The following is a 24,194-nucleotide window of genomic DNA, read 5'->3' as shown; positions in this document are numbered from 1 at the left end:
AATCACATTAAATCTTCACTGATGGTAACTGTGCTGTTCGTGCGTATGACTGTGCATGTAAAATTGCCCCCCCAGAACCCACCAAACCCTACCCTACCCCACCCCACCCTACCAACCTCACCCCAAGTTACTAGTGCCCCTTCTTACAGTGGAATAAATAGTTAACTTTTTTGTGAGCCCCTACAGAGTCTCTCTCTCTCTGTCTCTCCAAAATGTGATAAAAGCCTATCTGGTCACTTCTCAGCTTGCGATGTGAAAAGGGTGTGATAAATTTAACTCTCATTGCAATAAAATAGCGATGTGAGGTGGTACCAGGAAAATTACCCTAACCACTTCCCTTTTTTCATCGTGGGTGCTATTCTTGCTATATTTATCGCAAAATGATGAAACTAGGCCTATGCTAGTACATGACATAATAGAGGTTGAAGTGATTTGCCCAAGGTCAAAAGCACAATTTGAATCCCTGCTTGCCTGGTCTGTTGTTCTAACCACTAAGCCATACTTTCACTCCAGGGCTTAAACCACTATGTGATGGGAAATATGAAAATCAAGGTTGAAATCTTGCTTCCTCCACTGACACTCTTTGTGATCTTTGGCAAATCATGTAACCCTCCACTGCCTCAGGTTATGTTTGTTTGGTAAGCACCTTAGGTAGAAGAGTAGGATATTCCACTATAAGCAGTATATAAAACCCTGTAAATTAAATAATATAAATATCAAGTTAATAAACAATAAAGCACTGAGACACTATGAGGTCAATATCCAGTGAGCCAGTGTAGCTGTGCCTGGATCATGGTCAATACACTCTCCTATTATTCCTAAGCCTCTCATCTGCATTTGACACCATAGACCACGAGATCTTTTTCACTTGCCTGGTTGACCTTGGCCTCATTGGTCCAATACTGAAATGGCTTAAATCCTTCCTCCAGGATTGCACCCAGTATCTTACACAGGCATCCTTACATCCTTACCCTCTCCTATATGGGGGTCCAACCTGCTCCAACCTCTCTGACATTTTTTAAACATCTACATGGCCCCACTGGGCAAACTAATCAGAGAATCCCAAATTGACTACCACACCTATGCAGATGACTCAGAACTACTATGCCCTCTAGGCCTCAGTTCCTGACCAGGCAATCTCCAATCTAATCAACTGCCTGCAAATGATCTTAAACTGGCTACTTTACAGCAAACTGATAGGGTCATTCATCACAATGCATTAAGGCCATAATGCACACGAAAATTGCGGTACTGTGTGGCACCAATGCAAATTTTTCAAAGGGGTGGGATTGGGAAGGGGTTTGGGTGGGATTAATGAAAATGAGGAGCAATATCGCACTGTGCGATAGCATATTACATGCTATTGCACATTTTAACGCCAGAAATAACTACATCTTTTTTCCTGGTGTTAAGCTGTGTGATATGCCCAAAACAGCCAAAACACAATTTGCTATAAAGATTGCAAATTACATTTTGGGGCTTGGAGAGGGGAGAGAGGAATGGAGTGGAGTAGAGGGGGAGAAAGAGAGCCTCTGGGGAGGCCTTCACAGTATTCAACTATTATGTCAGTATAAGAGGGTCAGCTAATACCTCAAGGTGAGGTTTTGGTGGTGGCTTACAGGCCAGTTTCTCATGTAGAGTGAGACATACAAACAGCACAGCACATCTCAATGAAAACTTGACATCATTTGGAGTGAGGAAAGTTTCACAAAGATGAGATCTCTACAATGTTCTCTCGCCCTAGCTGGGTAGTACCTTGTTATAGAGTCCATCAAGCTAAGACGAGAGAACATTGTAGAAATCTCAACTTTGTGAGACTTTCCTCACTCCAAATGATATCAAATCTTCACTGAGGTGTACTGTGTTGTTTGTACGTCTGACTCTGCATGTTAAACTTGCCCTCAAACCCTAAACCACCACCAAAACCTCACCTTGAGTTATTAGCTGGCCCTCCTATAATGATATAAATACTATGAGGACCTTATAAAGAGAGTCTTTACGCAGAGAACACAGCTTCCTTTTAAATGCTATCTGCATTGTTTGTGGTAGGAAAAAGGTGATTAAAATAGTGCCTTTGAGAAAAAAAAACTGTTGTTCTTCTGAATCATATTCTACAGCTATTGCCTTTGTTCCAATAGCTGCTTGCCATATTGTTATTGTTGCTGCTTTTTAATTTATAAAATTTGCATTACTGCTTGGAAAGAAAGAAGAGGGGCTTTAACAAAATAAATAATCAAAAGTATACAACTGATATCATTCCATGAATTTGATTAGAAATGTTAAGATAAAGTCAGTGCAGCAGCACTGTTTACGCTGTTTTTCCCTCCCAGTATTAATGAAGTATTATGCCTTAATTCCTTTGTTTTGAAGCTGAGTATGGATGAGACATTGGTGCCTGACTGGAATATGGAGAGAAGCATATTAGTCTATTATAAAGAAGAACTCTTGAAAGTTATCCTGGAAGCTGACATGCAATGTAGCTGAGAGTAGGCATCACATTTCTTTCTGTGTGATTAGAGAATATGCACTTTTCCAAGACTGTATTGCCAGGCATTGTTTAATACTCAGTAGCAGACATAAAAGAAATATGTACATTTTGCCAGGGAATGTACACCACACACGCATACCATAATTAGACGACAAAACACACAATAGCTAAGCATTATTTTACTGTCTTTGTTCAGTTTAAGTACCTATACAGCTGGGGAGGCCTGGGCCTGCTCAATTTTGTCGGTGGAAAGAGGCTTGGAGGGATCCTGGGAGGCCTCAGCTGGGCCTAGCCTATCTCCAAAGGCTAGTCATGGATCAGGAGGGGGTTCGGGAGGCATGTTTTCAATATTTTTTGTTTTGGGGAATATTGGGGGCCTTAATGGGTTTTTTTTTTCAGTTTGGTAAAAGAATCAACCCTCCCACCCCCCAAATATTAAATGAACTAAAAGACAAAAACAAAAAAACAAATGAATCCTGAAATCTCTGGGCTGCACAGCCCTATCATTGTATTGAACAACAATTTATGCCATTACTGAAAAAATATAAACAAAAATGCAAATCAGAAAAAATATTAAGGACCTGATTTTCAAAAGTATTTATGCTCTTCAAAATGGATTTTACGTGTGTAAATGCACTCTACACGTTTAAGTGGCCTTTGAAAATTGCTACAATATAAACCATTGAATTGTCCATAGGGGTAGATTTTCTAAATCTATGCGCGCGCGTACTTTTGTTCGCGCACTAGGCGCGAACAAAAGTACGCCGGATTTTATAAGATACACGCGTAGCCGCGTGTATCTTATAAAATCCGGGGTCGGCGCGCGCAATGGGGTGCACATTTGTGCAACTTGCGAGCGCCGAGCCCTGCGTGCGCTGCCTGTTCCCTCCGAGGCCGCTCCAAAATCAGAGCGGCCTCGGAGGGATCTTTCCTTCTCCCCCCCCGCACCTTTCCCGCCCTTCCCCTACCTAACCCCCCCCCCCCCCCGGCCCTATCTAACCCTTCCCCCTACCTTTGTTGGCAAAGTTACGCCGGCCGGAGGCTGGCGTAACTCTGCGCGCACCAGCGGGCTGCTGGTGCGCCATCAGCCGACCCAGGGGCTGGTCCGGAGGCCTCGACCATGCCCCCAGGCTGGCGTCATGCCCCCGACACGCCCCCTGGAATGCCCCAAAAATTGTGCAGCCCACCCGGCATGCCCCCATGCCCCCTTGCGAAGCCCCGGGACTTACGCACGTCCCGGGGCTTGCGCATTCCACCGAGCCTATGCAAAATAGGCTCGGCACACGCAGGGGGGTTTAAAAGGGTTACGCGCATAACTTATGCGCGTAACCCTTTTAAAATCCAGCCAATAGTGTTTACCCTTCTAAGTGTACTTTACGCCAGTAAATGTGTTTGAACATTTCTACAATTGTTATATTTACATGTATAAATCCTTTTGAAAATTACCCCCATTTGTGCTGAAGAACTGCAAGGTTATCCAAATAGCTTAAGGAGGCAAGAAGGAACTCAAAGGGAACAATAATCTTTTGTTACAGGAAATCATTGCTGTTTGCAGAATACAATGTGGCTCATCACAATACTCAACGTCAGCTGGGCTGCTAATATAAAATGTTGAGATCCGGTGGCTTAATAATAGTGATATATACAGTGCCAAGGGGGCCTGGGTTCAGTTCCTGGGTCTAGCTTATTTATTTATAAGTAGTTGATATTCCACCTCAGGGTGGATTAAAAACAAGTTACAGTATCAGAAACAATGACATTTAGTCTCATTTTGGTCAGGATAGGGGATACTACAGAGGCACTGCTCAGGGTTCGGGGTGAGGAAGTAATCATCAGAATTCAGACCCACGTAGCAAAGTTCTGCATGGCTCTCAGCTCAGGATTGTCACTGCAATGGCGGTGTTAAGTTGGGAGGAGGATATGAAATTGGAGAAGATCCCTCTGTGGATGTGAACAAAGGTTCAGAGCCACTGTTGTGCCCCTATGGAGACTGGTTCTAATTCAGCTGGAAATCCAAAAACCACGTGGACATTTCTGGGCTATCGCCCACCAAAAAAGAACTGCATTGTATATATCATGCCAAAACTAAAAAAAAATAAACGCTGTGCTATTGGCAAATGTCTAAGTGCAAGGAGGTAGAATTAAGGAAAATGATGTTAAAAAATAATTTTAGAATAAAAACTCTAAAGGTCATACATGAACTTGTAATGCTCCCATTTAAGTATATAAGCTTAACTACTGTGTTTATATTACCTTTAGAAGTAAAAATAGGATGGATTGATGTAGACAAAATTAAAAAAAAGTTACATAATTTTAAAACTGCAAGATTCCTACTTTAACACTCTGAAGGCAAATAAAAAGTGTGTGTTGGGTCCTGTCCACTTTAAATTTCCACTAAAAGTTCAGCACTCATCTTAAACTGTGTTTAATTTTGTATTCCTATATTGAATTCTTTGCTAAAATCTGAACACAGTCATGTTTACTTTCTTAGAAGACAAATAGAATGTTTGCATCTCATTAAGATGACTGATTGGCGTGCTGTCTCTGCATGTTGAAATTAACTGAGAACAGTCTTTCACAATGCATTGCAGAGTCTGTTTCTGCAGAAGATATTTTGCAACTTTGGGACCACTGTCTGTCCTTTCCTTTCTTTTTATTCAGTAATGGAAATAAAAACAGTTTTGATTTAAAATAATGTAAAAAGAAGAGATTTTGTACCAGTAAGCAGAGTTTGCAAAATATATGTGTTCTGTCAAATTCTGCATCCCTTCCTTTAAAAAATTGTTGGCAAATCCCCTTCCCTCTGAACCCCTAAAAGTGGTCCCCTGAACTGAATAAAAGTGCAATAGAGATGATGGCTCCTGGCATAATAGTACTAATTTATTAACTTCACTGTAAGTGACCGCTGCTAGTGATGGGAGTAATTTTAACTGGCTAAAGTCAGGAAGATAACTTTATCTTCCAAACTTTAGTCAATTAAACTTAAGAACATAAGAAAATGCCATACTGGGTCAGACCAAGGGTCCATCAAGCCCAGCATCCTGCTTCCAACAGAGGCCAATCCAGGCCATAAGAACCTGGCAAGTACCCAAAAACTAAGTCTATTCCATGTAACCATTGCTAATGGCAGTGGCTATTCTCTAAGTGAACTTAATAGCAGGTAATGGACTTCTCCTCCAAGAACTTATCCAATCCTTTTTTAAACACAGCTATACTAACTGCACTAACCACATCCACTGGCAACAAATTCCAAAGTTTAATTGTGTGTTGAGTAAAAAAGAACTTTCTCCGATTTGTTTTAAATGTGCCCCATGCTAACTTCATGGAGTGCTCCCTAGTCTTTCTACTATCCGAAAGAGTAAATAACCGATTCACATCTACCCATTCTAGACCTCTCATGATTTTAAACACCTCTATCATATCCCCCCTCAGTCGTCTCTTCTCCAAGCTGAAAAGTCCTAACCTCTTTAGTCTTTCCTCATAGGGGAGTTGTTCCATTCCCCTTATCATTTTGGTAGCCCTTCTCTTTACCTTCTCCATCGCAATTATATCTTTTTTGAGATGCGGCGACCAGAATTGATCGATTCTGATTGCTTCCTTCACCGAAAGTTGTCAGTGGAGGGACTAATCATTGATCTTTTTAGCTGGACTGAAGTGAATAAATTTAATACTAATGTTCCAAGTGCTGTTAGCTCTATGGTACTTAGTATTCAGGCCATGTGGCCAGTTTTTATTCTAGAGTTGGGGATTGGATTGAGAGTGGGGATAGAGATTTTGCTAATACTTTCTTTTTTTTGTTTAATCTTTTATATTTTATTAATTTCAGTGAATACATCAAATACAAATTTCATATTTGACAAGGAAAAAAGTGCAAAACAAGAAATAAATACAAGCAAAATAAAACAAATAAAACAAGCAATTATATTTTATTTATTTATTTAATATTTTTCTGTGCCAACCTTCATGAAAAAGATTCACATCAAATCGGTGTACAAGGAACTTAGGGGCTAACTAAATAACCATTAACAAGACGGCAAAAGGCAAAGTTACATATAACAGGGAAATCGAACTTGGAAGCTAGAGTAGCCGGGAAGTAGTAGGATAGCAAAACTAGAGGATAAATATATGTGCAATGAGACTAGGCAGAGTGTCTAATCAGTTGGGCGAAGCGTAGTTGAGAGGCACTAATTCATATATGCACTAATTCATATAAGCACTAATTCAGACCACTATAACATGAAGGAGAAAAATAAAGCCCTGAGACAGGGCCCAAAAAGTACAATAATCAATAATACATAAGGAAACAGAAGAATCCCGACCCCCTTCGTGTATATATAACATACCCCCAAAAGGATAATTAGGGGGCCTAAGAGGTAAAATTACCTCTGGCATCCAAAAATCCCCGCAACTGGATAGGATCAAAGAAAAGCTATTTAACACCATTCAAAAGAATCAAGCATTTACAAGGAAATCTTATATAACAGGTAGCATCTAAAGCTTGTACTTCAGATCTCATACAAAGAAATTTATTTCTACAATCCTGTGTTACTTTAGATAAATATGGAAAAATACGTAACTTTTGGTACTTATAAAAGAGCACCTCTATGACGAAAGAATAGCTGTAGAATATTATTTCTATCTTGTAAGAATGCAAATGAAACCAAAAGCGTAGCTCTGGATTTGATATTGTCATCTGAGCTCTCAAGAAAATTAGATGAGGTAAATTCTGGGAAATGTCGCCATCTGTTGATTTCCTAGAAGATGGAAAGGAGTATAACTTAGTAATTGGTGGCAAAGCTTCCTCAGGAATATCCAAAACATCTTTCAAGTAAGATTTAAAGAGTTCAGATGATGAAATAAGTTGAATTGTAGGAAAATGAAGTACATGCAGATTCATAACTTTTGAGAAGTTTTCCAAGTTCTCAATTCTGTATGAAGATAGGGCAGTAACTTTGATCTCAGATTGCATTGGTTCCACTTGTCTAACGGAAGACTCCAGATCAGATATCTTTTTCTCACATTACTGCAATCCAGAGTCTTGAGCGGACACCTTAGTTATGTATATCTAAGGTGAGAACCGCTAAAGGGGAAACAGTCTTATCCATAGAAGGCATGACCTGCCATAGGGTATCAAGAGACACACAAGGCAGCTTAACAAAATCAGGTGTAACATGGATGTCCGAAATGGCAGTCTGCAATAACTGCAAATCAACTCCAGCTGTTAGGGCTGGATCCACAGTAGTCTCCAATCTTTCTTCTAGCTCAGTGAAGAAGCCCATAGTATGGAGCAGAGATTCCCTCCTCCAAGCTGTATTGGGGAAATGCCGCCAGACAACATGGTGGCATCATTGAAACCTATTCCTTGTTGCAGCGACAGACCCTCTGCAGAGGCAGCGTTACCGGGATGCCAAATGCACCTTGGGGCTGCTAACACCTTTTTTTTCAAGGTAGGGTATGGGGGTAGGCAGGAAGGAGTGAGATCTGTTTCAGGTCTGCACACTAGGTTTTTAAAAATGTACTTAACCAGCTATATTCAGCATATGTCCAGTTAATTTTAAAGTTGTACAGGTAAACTTACCTGGCTAACTTTAGCCAAGTATATTCAATGGGGGACTTGTTCTGCTGAATATTTGACTAGAGTTATCCAGATAACTTTGCTGCTTGTTAGCTTACTAAATTTGGGTCTCTTGGAGCCCTGCTGCTATCCATTGCCCAGCCTGCTCCTCATGCTCTGTCTCTCTTCTGATTCAGTGCCTTCCTTTATTGTTGGGCTACTCCTGCTGCCCGGTCTGCTCTTCTTGCCCTGCCTCTGTCTTGGTTCAGTGCTTTGCTTTTCTAATGCTACTGCTCTTGCTGTCTCACTCTGTCTTAGGTTGTTGATGCCACTTCACTTGCTGTCTTACATCTCAGTCAATGTCTGGGCTGTTAATGGTCACTCCTTTTGCTGTCTCACTCTGTGCCTGGCTTCACAATACTTTTCCTTTATTTATTTTTGAGTTTTGAGTTTTATATACCGTCATTCGGTAATGCCATCACCACGGTTTACATATTTCAATAAGGGGATATTAGGATGGGTAATGCAAAGATCATCAACAAAGAAAGGTTGAAAGTACATGGAAAATAAAGGTAAAAGGATGACAAACTATGGGAAAAACTGTAACATTTATAGTAGGAGATGAATCGGCGTTATGAAGTCATTAGGAGTTAAGGAGGTTGAGATTTGTTTGGGAGTTCTGTTGCAGTGGGGTAGTTGAGAGGGTTAGGGTGTCGTCGTAAGCTTTGAAGAACAGCCAAGTTTTCAGATCCCTTTTTGAAGGGTTTTTAAGTTGGGTTGCATTTACTTACTGTCTTTGAGTATTGATGCCACTCTTATTGCTGCCTTATTCCTCAATTGATGTTTTGGGGTGCTGAAGCTCCTGTGCTTGTATGGTGGCAATTAGCCAGAAGTGTGACCTTTTCCAAAGCTGAGGGAGGATGGTGCACAGATAGGGTGGAACTGACAGGTTCAAACTGGAATCTTCTGCCTTCTTCAGTTGAGTCCTCAGGTGCTGGCAGTTGGCAGGACTTGGACTGAAACAATGGGAAACACAAGGCACAGGCTAAGACAATGCAGATCACAAACCTGGAAACAGGAAGGCACCCACAGAAATGTAGCAAGACCACTGCAGGAAAACCTTGAGACACGAAAGTGCCCACAGAAGCAATGTAGGACCACTGCGGGAAGATTGATACACAAAGCAAACTGTGAGAACTTGTGTGCATTGCTTGCCGCCCACCAATAGGGACCCTCAGTGGCCAAGTTCCCTGCTTCTCAGTTTAAGCTCTATGACTTGAAGGTCCTGCTGGAAGCCATGTTCCCTGCATTGCCACAGCCTCAAAAGCTGGCCTCACTCACAGTACTTTGCCTCAACTCGGTTCCTAGCTGAGTTCTTGTTGTGACCCTCCATGCCTGTCTTAGCCTTTGTATTGGCCTTCTGTTGCATAATTGGCTGAGTATTGTGGCCTTCTCTTCTGTGTGTGTGGTCTATGAAGTTTGTTCTTGTTCTGGTTTTGTCTTATTTGTTTGGCCTAATTTTGTGGCCTTCTGCTTTGTTTGTGTCTTGTTGTACTGGCTCTCATCGGTATTTAGTCTTCTGTCGTGTTTGTAATGTGCTCCTTCTCTTGTGCTTCTGTAAGACACCTTTCTGTTCCCTGCCTGTTTCTTAACTGTTTTTCTACAGCCAGGCACTACCCTAATGGGTGTCCCTTGCATTTATTCCTGAGGGCACCTTTTACCAAGTCTTATCGGCCACCAGAACCAGAGAGCTCAACTTGAGGGGGAGGTGGCTGGTCAGGCAGTAGACCCTGATGCCAGGTCAGTCCTGTTCTGCTTTAGCCAGCTGTTTCTGGTCCAGACCACTCTTGCCAGCACTGTTTCAGTGTTTAATTTGTGAATTGTTTTTAATTCTTCCACTTATTTTTAAACAACCATGCTTGAAACAGTGCTGGCAGTGTCGGGTGGCAATTTGGAGCAAAGATTGGAACACCATGATTCTCTTTAAAAGTTACGTTTTTACTTGCATTACAATAATTCCTGAAAAACAAGTTCAACATGCACATGACCTATGATTATAATACAGACGTGGTCTAGAGTAGATCTAATGTCTTTATATAATGGTCATATGGACTTTTGATATATCACAGTCTCATCTATTGTTAACAAGGTGAATTCATATTACTTTAATATTGCAATCTAGGACCACAAAACCTAAGACCAAGTTTAGGGCCACAAAGACTAAGCCTAAAACAATGAAGACCAATTCTAGGAAACTTCTGGCAAAGTGCAGACTGTGAACCTGGAGTTTAACCGTGTCCCATCAGGAACAAGATGGTCTCCAGCACAAAGGATGGGCCATTGGGAAGAGAAACCATAGCGTCCAAAAGGTCCACCGAAGCCCTTTACAGGCAGGAGGCAGGAATTGCCTAACAGGGCCTCAAATCTTGCGGCTATACACCTCACTCATGCCTTAAAGTATTCATGCCACTGCCGTTAGTACCCTTTGCCCTTCTTTTAGTGCCCTGGGTTTTTCATGTTTTTCTTGTTTGCTCCTCTTATTGTTCCTTGAGGAATTCTTGCCACTGTTGATACCCTTTGCCCCTCTCACTGTTCCTTGTGGTACTCTTGCCACTGTTGGTTCTATTTTGCCTCTTTCACAGTGCGTTGTGGTTCTCATGTGCTGTTTATGCCCCTTTTGGGTGACTTCGAGTCTTCATACAACTGATGATCGTATCCTTTGTCCCTGTCTTGGTGCTTTGGGCTGTTCATGACACTGTTACTGCCAATTTCCCACTCTCTTGGTGCTTAATAGTGCTGTTTCCTCTCCTGATTATACCTGTTTTCATGTTTCATTGAACTTGGCTAGAAAACCTCCCTGTTAGAGCCCCAAATCAGTTGTATTGCTTTCCCCCCCCCCCCCCCAAATTGACTTTCAAGAGAAACAAATGAAATAAAGAAATAAATAAATGATCCTAGAAACCAAATCAAATAAAAAAAAATGGCAACCCAAGCAAAATACTGAGCTGAACATTTTTTTTCTGAGCACACCTCTAGTGTGTAGCATTGGGCAAAGCAGCCCTCTAACACAACTGGTAAAAAGTTGCCTATGTTGAAATCCAGACTTGTAGTTGAAGAATACAGTATGTACTCAGAGGCTAAATTATCTTTTTCTATATTTTGAAGCTTTTTCTGCTCAACCCTCTCCTGCCTTCTTTCCCCCTTTTAGGGTTCTATCATCTTTATTCTCAATATGAATTAGGCAGCTGTAGGGAGGGATTAAACACTTTTTGGATTATGATTTCCTGAATATTAAGGAAATAATATAACTTGTAATGTTATTTTGTACCTCCACAAGATGTATAGCTTTGATAGTTTTATAGTAGAAAATGTCAATACAACTTTCTGTTCATTGAACTGAAACACTGCTTTAGCCTTTTTTCCTTAATCATTCTTTCCCTGCTCATTCTATATAAGTAATACATATATATTTTTGCTGTATTTATACGCTAGAAGCAACTGCAGCAATTTTTAATAAAATAGGTTTTATGTTACATACAAAGCTTTCAATCACCAATTAGAAGAGAATGTATAAGGATATCATTTTGATCCTTACAGTATATAATTCAAAAACTAACAAATGAAATGAAAATCTGTAAAAAAAATAGTAAATCGCAATGGTCTCTAATTTCCTAATAAGCTTATTGCCAGGTCTCTAAAATGCTGGAATTATTCTGTTTGTGTTTTGTTATTTGCAATCACAGGGAGGGAGCAAATCTGTGCAGTGGAGAGTGTGCAGAATGCAAAATTAGAAGGGTCTCAATGAAAAATGAGTCTGTGGAGCTGTAAGGATGGTTTTTTGTTTTTTTTTAATTAGAATTCATTATTTGAGCTACAGGGATTATGGGTGAACTGAAGGGTAGGACAACCAACATCTGGTAGGAAGAAATTAAATGACTGCGAGTGGCAGTGAGACTGAAATGGGAATGGATATAGTAAACCTCAGGGCAGATTTGAACATGATGGTGAAAGCTTTGAATTCTCCTGATATGAGACATATGGCAATAGATATAACATGCAGTCACTAGTGCAAGAATAACATCGATACTTCTAGTGTGGAAAGGAAATCCCATGTAACACTTTCTAGAAAAATATAATGGATAAAACTGAAGGAACAGTTTGTTAAAATATCAGTGTGAAAGCCGAGTGGTCTTATTTTAAAGCAAATCCCTATAGTCAAAACCTAATAACATTTCCTGCATTAAATATTATCAGGAGATCATATCCATATATCATGTTCGTAGGTTGTTTTATGATAACCATTTATTTAATTGTTCTTTCTTAATAAAATGATCTGAGACTGTTATAGCAATAATAGTAATAATGAAAAAGTACGTTTTCATAAAGGGTTTGCTTTGCCCAAATTCTTTTTGGCCTTTGCAATTCAACTATTAGAATAAACTTGAATAACAGCTGTCATTAATGCAGATACTCTAGTAATATTCATAAAAAATAGAAAGTATTAGGTCAATATATTCAGCAGCTGGATAAGTAGTGAGTTATTCAGATAAGGAAAATATTAATAAATTGGAAATTATTTATCCAGTTACATTTTAGCCAGATAGCTTCTTATTGGTCTAAAATTTAGCCAGATTATGTAGGGCAAGGGTGGTCAACTCAGGTCCTCAAGATCCACAAACAGGCCTGGTTTTTAGGATATCCACAATGAATAAGGATGAGATAGATTTTCATGCACTGCCTCCATTGTGGATATCCTGAAAACCAGGCCTGTTTAAGGCTCTCGAGGACCAGAGTTGGCCACTCCTGATGTAGGGGCATTCCAAGGCGGAGTTAAGTTACCTGGCTAATTTATCCAGTTACGGTAACTTAGATATTCAGAGTTAGCCGGATAATTTATGTGGCTAGCTCTGGTCATGCTGTATAGTAGTCAGTCCTTTAGATAGCTAAATAGAAAGCTGGCTATGTTCAATAGTGCAGCTCCACCACTAAATATCCCTCAAAAACTAGCCAGATCCATGTATCTGGCTATTTTTACAATCCAACCAGTGACTGAATTTTTCCCCATATGTGTCTCCCTTCTGAAAAAGATATTCATATCATGCAAGAGTAGCCACCAGAGATGCTCTGTTAGTGTCCTCTGCTCACTGACCTCCCTACAAATATCAAGCCACCCAAAAACACAAAAATACACAGCTTTCATTATTCTTTGCATCTGTTAGACCTGAATATAAATAATCCCCGACTGAGGTTAGCATAAGCCTGTGTCAGAGCACTATCCCAAGCTCACAGTTCTAACTACTTTCTATGGAAGTGATTTTGACAGTTTAAAAAACATGTTTACAGTTTTGGCAAAATAAGATTTGTTTCAGCTACCTTTCTTATCACATTAAAAGAACTTTCTCCTATTTTCTAACATTGACAAATGTGACTTTTAAAAGGTCAGTGCTGCTTTTCCTTCTAGATATCACAGAGCTTGATGTTTACCACTTAAAATCTCAAATACAATATGCAGATAATCTCTCATAACCAGGGAGGATAACTTTCAAATAACTGTGCGAGGTGGTATATATGCCTGTATGTGGCCTGTAGTTGCACGATGTTGGGTTCCGTGTTGGGAGCTGTCACCCGGGAGGGAGATCTAGGCATCATAGTGGATAATACTTTGAAATCGTCGGCTCAGTGTGCTGCAGCTGTCAAAAAAGCAAACAGAATGTTAGGAATTATTAGGAAAAATTAATAAATAATAGTTAATAAAACAGAAATTAATGAAGAAAAAACTGATTGGTTAAACACTGCGTTAAGACTATATGTTCCCCAAAGAAATCTCAGATCAGCAAATAAAGCCTTACTAACCATACCCTCTGTAAAGACAGCTAACTGACACACGTAAGGGAGAGAGCACTGTCATTAGTCAGCCCTATATTATGGAACTCAATGCCACCCAAAATAAGACTAACAAGGGATCAAAAACTTTTCAAAAAAAGCTTAAAAACATGGCTTTTCAAAAAGGCTTTTCAAAGTGAGAATGGGAAATAGGTGTTACTAAGAAACAAGAATAGGACTTATACACACAGGCAAAAGTCACCTGAGAACATATGTGTGTTTTTATTTTATCATACTTAAGTATTAAGTTAAAGAATTACAGTATACAGCATCTATGGTTAGCCCATAAAGGGAATTTTAATACACTTTACATATAGCTTGTAATACCGAATCATGTATCTGAACAACTATGGCACCCTCTGGTTAAAGTAAATCCATTTTGAACTTATTTATGTGCCTATTTGTAAACCGTTGTGATGGTGTATCACTAAACGACGGTATAGAAAAGTTTTTAAATAAATAATGCCTCTATAATCGCTCCATGGTGAGACCGCACCTTGAATACTGTGTACAATTCTGGTCATCGCATCTCAAAAAAGATATAGTTGTGATGGAGAAGGTACAGAGAAGGGCAACCAAAATGATAAAGGGGATTGAACAGCTCCCCTATGAGGAAAGGCTGAAGAGGTTAGGGCTGTTCAGCTTGGAGAAGAGACAGCTGAGGGGGGATATGATAGAGGTCTTTAAGATCATGAGAGGTCTTGAACGAGTAGATGTGACTGTTATTTACTTTCGAATAATAGAAGGACTAGGGGCATTCCATGAAGTTAGCAAGTAGCACATTTAAAACTAATCGGAGAAAATTCTTTTTCACTTGATGCACAATAAAGCTCTGGATTTTGTTGCCAGAGGATGTGGTTAGTGCAATTAGTGTAGCTGGGTTCAAAAAAGGTTTGGATAAGTTCTTGGAGGAGAAGTCCATTAACTGCTATTAATCAAGTTGACTTAGGGGTAGATCTTTAAAAAATAAGCGATCGCGTACTTTTGTTCACGCACCAGGCGTGAACAAAAGTACGCTGGATTTTATAAGATACGTGCATAGCTGCGCGTATCTTATAAAATCCGGGGTCGGCGCGCCCAAGGGGGTGCACATTTGTGCAACCTGTGTGCGCCGAGCCCAGTGCGCGCTGCCTGTTCCCTCCGAGGCCTCTCCGATTTCGGAGCGGCCTCGGAGGGAACTTTCCTTCACCCTCCCTCCACCTTCCCCTCCCTAACCCACCCCCCCTGGCCCTATCTAAACCCCCCCCCTACTTTTGTCGGCAAAGTTACGCCTGCTAACTTAAGTTACGCCAGCGTAACTTTGCGCGCGCTGGCCGGCAGCCCCGCTCCGTCCTCCGGTCCCGGGGGCTGGTCCAGAGGCCTCGACAACGCCCCCGGGCCGGCGCCATGCCCCCGGGCTCGCCCCCAAAACGCCATGGCCCGCCCCCGAAACACCGGGTCTTTTCGGGAACGCCCCCGGACACGCCCCCTCCCTCCCCTTTTCGAAAGCCCCGGGACTTACGCGCGTCCCGGGGCTTTTCGCGTGCCGGCGGCCTATGCAAAATAGGCGTGCTGGCGCACGTAAATCCGGAAGGATTTACGCGCGCAGGCCTTTTAAAATCCTCCCCTTAGGGAATAGCCACTGCTATTAATTGCATCAGTAGCATGGGATCTTCTTAGTGTATGGGTAATTGCCAGGTTCTTGTGGCCTGGTTTGGCCTCTGTTGGAAACAGGATGCTGGGCTTGATGGACCCTTGGTCTGACCCAGCATGGCAATTTCTTATGTATAGTATTTTATTTGTTATGCTATATTTGTCTTCTGAAAGCTATAAACAGATTTTTCAATAATGTGTGTGTAATATTCACAAATAGGTGTTTCTCTACCCAACATGCACAAATGTAGGTTTATGCACGAATGAATGAAATGCGTTGAAACTACATATCTCAATGCATTGAATGTTCGCATTGTACCCATCTATTTTAAACATTTATGTGCGTATATTTTACGCTTGAAAATAAGTCGCAATTTCCGCAAGTAAGTTGTGGCATTTTATATTATGCACATGTAAATGAAATTACCAGTTTTACCAATTTGTCCATCAGTTAACCCAGTCCTGTTGCTGCTCATCAAGACCCTCCTGATTCTTCAGCTTGAACTCCCCTCAGTTCATCCAGACCTCCCACTTAGTCAGTACTCCAAAATAAACATTAGCAGGTATAAAAATACGTAAGCAGGTAAATATAAGTGCATAAGTGCCTTTTAACATTGCAACTTACTTGCCTGGGAATGCACTTAGGCTGCTCCTAAGTGGGGATGCCTAGAATGCCCTTCTGGAGGAAGCGGTGAAGACCAGAACTGTGAAGGACTTCAAAGGGGCATGGGATAAACACTGTGGATCCATAAAGTCTAGAGGACGTGAATGAATGTGGAAAAAAGGATTTGCATTCACAAAAAAGCGGGGAGTAGCTTCCTTGTTATGGCGGTTACTACCCCAAACCAAATAAGCCTGATACTTCACTTTCAATGCATATTCAGCATAGCTCTCTACTTCAACGGCAGAGGGAATGAAGAAAAGTGGATCTATATACAGACAACAACCAACAAGGACTGAATTACATTGTCTGGGTAAACAAATAAGCATGGGTATAGCTTTGCTCATTGCGGCGGTTACTACCCCTAACTAATTAAGCTAGATATTTCACTTAGATGCAGCTCCAACACTGCTCTCTACATTAATGGTGGGGGTGGAAGGGAAATAGAACCAAAAGGTTGCTAAGAGCCAAGAGTAACATAAGTATGAGAAAAAAAAAAAGTGTGAAACTTGCTGGACAGACTGGATGGGCCGTTTGGTCTTCTTCTGTCATTGTTTCTATGTTTCCTTTTTACATGTGTTTGTGTGCACAATAACGAATATACATGTGAATTTTGGACTTTTATAATTATGGAATATGTGAGTAGAATATACATACACATGTATTTGCTGACTTTTGCATGTGTAATGTTTTGAATCTTTACCTTTATGGCTACATAGACACACACACTCTCGTTTTGTATCAGCTCACACACTCATATTTGAATGCCACATACTTCTACATGCACACATCCACAATACTGTGGGTCCCCTGGATTCTAGGCAAATCAGAAGATACCATCATTGTTAGCATTGTTGTCTGTTAGCAAGTATGACTCTCTCACTCACACTGCCTACTTGAATTAGTGTTCTGTCACACAAGCTAATGTATGTATGTGTCTCTTATCCTGCCTTCACAGCACACATATGTCACCTTCAATCACAGCACTTCAGAAGAGATGACAAACATTAAGCAATAATACATCTAAGCAATACACAAAATGCTGAATAAAAGCCAACTTGATTGCAGGCTCTTTGAGTCATGGAGTGGTGTGTATCTGGGCTTCTTCCTGCTGGAATGGGGGGCTCTTGTTCTTTCTCCTCCTGCTCCTCCAGCTAGAAGAAAAATCTGTCATTGGGAGATTACATAAGAAAGCTCTTTCTTCTCCTCCTGTTCCACCAGCTAGAAGAAAAATCTATCAGAGGGAGATTACATAAGAAAGCTATCTTTTATATTTAAGTTAATTTTAGATTTTATGTTTATGACTAATTTTAACTGTTTTTAGTTGTATTTTAAGGTATTTTATAATGAGTTGAAATGATGTATTTATATATTTTAGACTTAATTTTGATTTGCAAATATTTTAACTGTTATTTGCATAACCCTGTAAACCGACATATGTACCCATGAATGCCGGTATACAAAAATCGTACTCTTCTTTAAACCCTACCTATCAAATTCTATTGTCATTTTAACCATCAGAGATGCAGAGAAGAAGGGAAATTAGACAGATGAAAACAGAGGTCCGGGAAGGAAGCAGTAATAGAGAAAAGAACAGAATACCAGAAGGCGAGAAATAAGAACATATGACAATATAAAAAAGGTGCTTACCCATCACAATCCAGTGACATATCAAAGAGAAAGGAAAGTGATTCTTATAATTTAAGGTGGTTAACTAACGAAAATATATTCTACTGAGTCTTCTAGATTTTTACCTACAATCTAATTTTTTAAAATACGTTTTATTGTTGCCATTTTGTGCAGAGCTGGACTTAGTATGCTGACATTCACCCCTCTTTGCACAGAAACGTAGTAATGCAGCCTCGTAGGACCTAAGTACATGCCACCAGAGAGAGACACATCACACAGGATACATTTACTGAACTAAATATTTATTTTTTTCTGTATTCATACATTTAATTCTTTGGTAAAACTTGAATGCAGTGATGTTTAGTCACTGGCTTTTTCATAGAAGACAAACAAGAGTTTTGCAGGTCATTAAGCTGACTGTATATGTGAATATTAAGATTTATTTGTATCAAACCATTTGTTAAAACATTTTCTTATATGTTTACCACAATTCAATATAAAACATATACATATTTACGTAAATTCACTCATTCTTCATACTACACACAGTCAATACATTAAACATTTTTCTATAATTTGTCTCAGTAATAGTGTATTTTAAAAATTTATCAAAACAGTGTAAAAACACTCCCACAAATGCCAAATTATCCTTTACATGCATTTCCTCCACATTCCTAGTGGTAAAACTTTTTCCTCTTCTTCGGAAAATTCAGATGAGGAAGGAGAATTGGTTGATAGTACACGGAAGAGAACAGTATCTTTTGGCCAAACTTTAGTGAACACTCCATTGGACAATAACATTGTGGTTGACGACCATTTGCACAATGATAACCAGTATTTTTTTACAATCTCAGAATTGAGGGGGGGGGGGAGGGAGGAATTGGTTCCCTCAAATGAATGCCAGCAATCTGTACAAAGGTTATCGCATCCACTGTCCAATGAGGTAATAAATGAATCAGTTGTGAATCTGTCTTCCCATGTGTTGTCTCAGAGTGAATTATCAGCATTAAAGGGTTGACATTTGTGCCAACAGCGGAATTTGACCCATTTAATACCTGGGTGGAATTGTTTAGATTCTTCCGTAGATTAAAAATTGTGAGATTTTTTGAAGGCAGTGAACAGACTGTTGGGCTAACACAGGGATCTAAATTTGTTAGGCAGTCGAAATGGATGCCACCGAATCCGCAAGACCCATTTATTGTGATGTTTGAAAATTTGGTATTGAGAGATTTGTCAAATCTGGAGAAGACAAATTAATTTATACATCATAATGTTACATGGGAAGAGAGACAAGTGTTACAGACATTACAATATGATTCTGATATTATAATAAAGGCCATGGATAAGGGGGGAGCGATGGTGGTTATGGATAAATCATAGTATATAAGTGAAGTGAACCGTAAATTGAATGATGTAAATTTTTACCGACCCTTTGGATAGTAATCCTATGGAAAGAATACAATTGGAAATCTTTACATTGATCCAGCAAGCTGTAAGACCTAAAATTGAAAGAAAGTTGGGGGATTATTTGTATGAGAATTTCCCGGTGAATCCGGTTTTTTATGTTTTACCTAAAATACATAAGAATTTTCATTCACCCCCAGGTTGGCCTATTGTCTCTGAGATAGGCTGTATTTTTTAACCAATTTCAAAATATCGATCATCTATTACAACCGAGTGTTTTGGAGATTGATTCATATATTAATGACTCAGCTGATTTCATTAGAATGTTGGATAAAATAGATAGGATTGAGGAAGAATGGTGGTTGGTGACTGCTGATATTTCAGCCCTGTATACTAACATACCACAAGACTCAGCTATTCAAGATTGTCCGAGGTATATTGGACAAATTAGAGATACCAGATCGACGGAGACATTTGTTAGGCCGGTTATCTGTAGTTTTGAAGAAAAGTTTTTCAGTTTGAAGATAGATACTTCCATCAAATAAAGGGCATCCCGATGGGGTCATCCACCTGTTTATATGTTGCTGATTTCGAAAACAAATTCATATATTCATCTCCTTTTTAGAAGGAGATGATTGTATGGAAAAGGCTCATAGATGACATTTATGTATCTGTGGGGTCCAAAGTGAGGTTGGAAGAATTTATAGTTTGGATAAACTCATTGGATGAGAACCTCAAATTTGAATTTCACATGGATCAAAAGCAGATACCTTTTTTAGACATGTTGATTTATAAAAGTGAAGGGAAATTGTTTACTACGATTTATAGGCAAGAAATAGATAAGAACACCACTTTGGATTTTACTAGCTTTCATCTGAAACGACTGAAAGAAAACATTCCTATTGGCCAGTTCTTGAGGTTACTTTGACTATGTACAACTATGAGTGATTTTAAGATTAAGGCACAGGAATTGTCTGATCTTTTTTAGTACAGGTTATAAACGAAAGGTCATCAGGAAAGCATATAAGCGTGCTTTGTATGCTAATCGGGACAATTTATTGCTGACAGGAAATAGGTTTCCATTAACCAGACTGGTTTGTACATTACCTTTCTCACATTTGGCAACTGATAAAGCTATTGTTCATTGGCATTGGTCAATTTTGAAAAATGGTGCATTCCAACATCCTCCCATTCTTGCGTTTAAGAAGAACCGTTCATTGTGGGATATGTTGACAACAGTGATGAGGGAGCAGAGTGATGATGTAGAACAAAGAGGCCAATATAAATGTGGTAATTGTGCAGTGTGTCCATATGTACATGAGACTAGTTCTATATATGTTTCATCAATGGGGTATAATTATGTCTTACCGGGTAGCTTTGATTGCAATACTAATCAAGTAATTTATTTGATTGTGTGCCCATGTAAACTATTTTATATTGGCCAGACCAAACAACCTATTAAGGTGAGAATTGTGGAATACTTAAGCAGTATTCGTAGGGAAAAGGAAGATGCACCCTTCGTGCAACATTGGAAAAAGCTGAAACATAAATTACAAGATCTTAGATTCTGTGTATTGAATCGTATACAGCTGCAATGGGGAGGTAATTGTTCCTTCTGTAATAATATTAATGAACTATGATATATCTTCAATTGGGGAACAGTTGAACTGGGGGGGTTAAATGTGGACATAGAGTGGAGTGCATACATTTGAATATATGGCTTACGGGTAGCCTGTTTAGTGTGAGGTTGGAGGTGTATACTATAGCACAATTTAATTTGGTTAATGTGATATTGGCTAATGTTTAGACAATTAGTTGTTTTGAGTTAGGTGGAATGCTGGTGTGAGATTCTAGGGGTGCATTATAGCATACATTAATCTGGTTATGAGGGTATACGTTAATGTTTAGATCATTGACTGGTTTTGAGATGGGTAGGATTGGTGAGTGTGGAAGTTATGGTGTTCTGTTTTTGAGATAATGGGTTGAGATGTTATGGTAGATTGGAATAGTGAGTCTGAGTGGGTTTGATATTGTGCGTTTGTTCCCTTTTTGCTTGGGGGTTGTGAGGCTTATGATGTTTGAAATAATGAGTTTGTATGGGTTTCGGTATTGCTGGTTCAGCATCTTTTTTTACAGATTGGTGACATCATTGTCACCTTTGGCATCCTTTACATTGGACGCTGTAAGAGACTGATATTTAATGGGTGGTGTTGGTGCGAGTGCACAGACGCGGCGTCCTAATGGAGGATGCTGTCGACATTATGAATATGTTGAAATAAAGGATGGAAAGTAGTTGGGTAAGTTAAAAAATTCTTTCAGTAAAGAGATATGGGGATAATTGTATAAGATGAGGTCTATTTTGGGTTGTCGTGTGGTATTAACGCATTTCGCTGGTCTGTTTTCGATTTTGATAGCTGCGATAAGAAGAACAATAACTGTTTCTGGAATTGAACGGCATGAAAATGTTGTAATAAAGGATGGAAAAGTAGTCGGGTAAGCTAAAAGTTGTCTTTGAAATAAGGAGATATTTAGACAATTATATGGATGAGGTTTATCTTGGGATATCGTGTGGTATTAATGCACTTTGCTGGTCCGTTTTTGTCTTTAGTAGCTGTGAAAAGGAGAATAATAGTTGGCCCTGGAATTGAAGATAGAATTTGTTGTGCTCCGTGATTTTTGGTGTTGAGAAGGGTTACAATTGATCTCTCAGGTAAGTGTTTGTAGTGAACATGTTTGTTTTGGAAGTGGAAAGTGGTTTTTTTGTATATATTCATGGTAATTGTGTGGCCAGGTGTTCTTTGATTTGAATGGTTAATAAGCTATTCAAATTTGTTGAAAATGAGTTCAGTACAATTTGAAATGATTTTGTAGGAGTAATTTATAATAAAGATTGTTTGTTTTTATAAAAGATATTAAAGAATGGTGAAATATTCAAGCAGAGTTTAATATGGATGGCTCCCAGTTAAAAAAGTGGTGATCCATTTAGATGATAATTTTTGAATCCCCTGACAAAACCGTGGGTGAATCAGGAGTCTCTTGTAGGGAAGAAAAAAATGATATGAGGAATCATTTGGAAGAAGAAAGAAGAATACAAGGATTATACCACTAGGAATATGGAGAAATTGTGCGTAAAGGATAATTTGGTATTTGTGGGAGTGTTTTTACACTGTTTTGATAAATGTTTAAAATGAGACAAATTATAGAAAATGTTTAATGTATTGTACTGTATGTAGTATGAGTGTGAAGAGTGGGTGAATTTACATAAATATGTATAGGCTTTATATTGTATTGTGGTAAACATATAAGAAAACCTTTAAACAAATGGTTTGATATAAAGTTTGATACAAATAAATGTTATTTATATTTATATATACAGGTATGTGATATATGTTATTCATGAATGAGAATACCTGTGGTTGAACCCTATGATATACATGTATAATTAAGCTGACTGTGACAGTTGGCAACTCTGCTTAAAAACTGAGAACATTTAAACATGCACAACATCAATCAGAGCAAAGATTAAACCCTTTTTCCTTCCTGGAAGACCGTGAAAATTGGAAATCATACAGCAAATGATTATAAAGTTTTTCACAAGAAGCAGAAATGGCAAACCAATGGACAATAAATTTAAGTGAATGACAGCTCGGCTGAAGTCACATGCATAACTAAAAGTACTGCAGTGGTGCTGTCACAAGCATATGCACCAAAAAACAGACCCTCCATGAACTCATACGTGCAACTGTGCACATCCTCAGAAACATTTGAAACTGTAATGCAATCTATACTCATTTCCTGTGATGAAATGACACTCTAGTCTACTCCTCTGTGACCCAGTTGCCAAGCATTGATCACTTCACTGGTGAAGTTTTTTCTCACTTTGTCTCCCCCCTCAAATACAAGCACATACAAATGCCTCTCTGCCCTCCACTCAGAGCTCTCCACTCTCCTCCCACTCTGTTTTATTCCCCCAGATTCTCATCCCTATACTTGCATCCTCTCCTCCTTTGCTCTTACTTTTCTGCAGACTTGTATACCCGAGCAGGAAGAAATCCTGCTGAGGAGAAGGTGCCTTTTTCTGCCTCCCACAGGTAACTGCCTGATTCTTCTTACAAGAACCAAACCGCCATGGGAAGCAAAGCAGTAGCATCAACTCAAAAGGCTTCTCTCTCCACCTCACATTGCTGACTTAACCAGAGAGACAATTGAGGCAGGTGGGGAAGGTGGCCAAATTGTGATGCTCTTCTGGCTTGCTGACTAGTGGCCTCTCTAGACAGAAGTATTGGGGGGGGGGAGGGGGAATAAGGGGGCAAACGAGGTATGGAGGGGACAAGCCAAAGTGACATTTCTAAATATGCCTAGACCCACGGGGCAGCCTCCTTAAGATGGCCATAAAAGGCACAACATGAAAAAGTCCAATGGGATTCCATGAAATAAAGAAACCCCGGTTATTTTCAACCACTCATTACAAAATACCATTAAAGTTATTTGAGAGTGAGTCTGAAGTCAATGGAGGATAGAATAAAATCTCAATATAAACCCTGCACGCCCAGTTCTGTAAATCAAGCCCTATGTCTACAGTTTTCCCCAACAGGTGCCAAAATGATTAAATCTATTTCCCCTTACAACATACCATACAAAATAAAAAGATTCACATTCTGGTGTTACCTCAGTAACACTACCAGATATTTCAAGATACATATTCAAAATATTTATGCAGATTAACTCTACTTTTACCCACATAAAACTGTTCTTTTAATTCTTCATTCATATAACTTTATCTGCACATAAAAGTTTTGTGCATATAAAATTATCCAGACAAAAAAGGGTGTTTGGTGAGGGTAGGCAAACATAATTTCCTGGATAGCACTATATTGAATGCTATCTAGCTAAATTTATATGGACAAGTAGGTCTGCACAAATAGGTCTAGAGTAGCTTTACT

The 24,194-nt window shown here is 39.4% G+C and overlaps 1 protein-coding gene across 4 annotated transcripts in view; it reads left to right on the top strand.

Moving 5' to 3' along the window:
- RUNX1T1 (RUNX1 partner transcriptional co-repressor 1) overlaps positions 1-24,194 on the top strand; it is a 360,608-nt gene that overhangs the window by 306,362 nt on the left and 30,052 nt on the right. Inside the window, exon 12 of one of the 4 annotated variants that reach the window (XR_003854876.1) lies at positions 17,740-17,860. The exons of the other annotated variants lie outside the window; for them this stretch is intronic. The gene's annotated coding sequence lies outside the window, so the exon portion shown is untranslated. The remainder of the gene's footprint in view (positions 1-17,739; positions 17,861-24,194) is intronic. 4 annotated transcript variants of the gene reach the window in all.

The sequence above is a fragment of the Rhinatrema bivittatum genome, chromosome 2 (assembly GCF_901001135.1).
Source record: "Rhinatrema bivittatum chromosome 2, aRhiBiv1.1, whole genome shotgun sequence".
Classification (NCBI taxonomy): domain Eukaryota; kingdom Metazoa; phylum Chordata; class Amphibia; order Gymnophiona; family Rhinatrematidae; genus Rhinatrema; species Rhinatrema bivittatum.
Note: the sequence above shows the minus strand (reverse complement) of the source record. Positions and strands in the feature narration are given on the sequence as shown.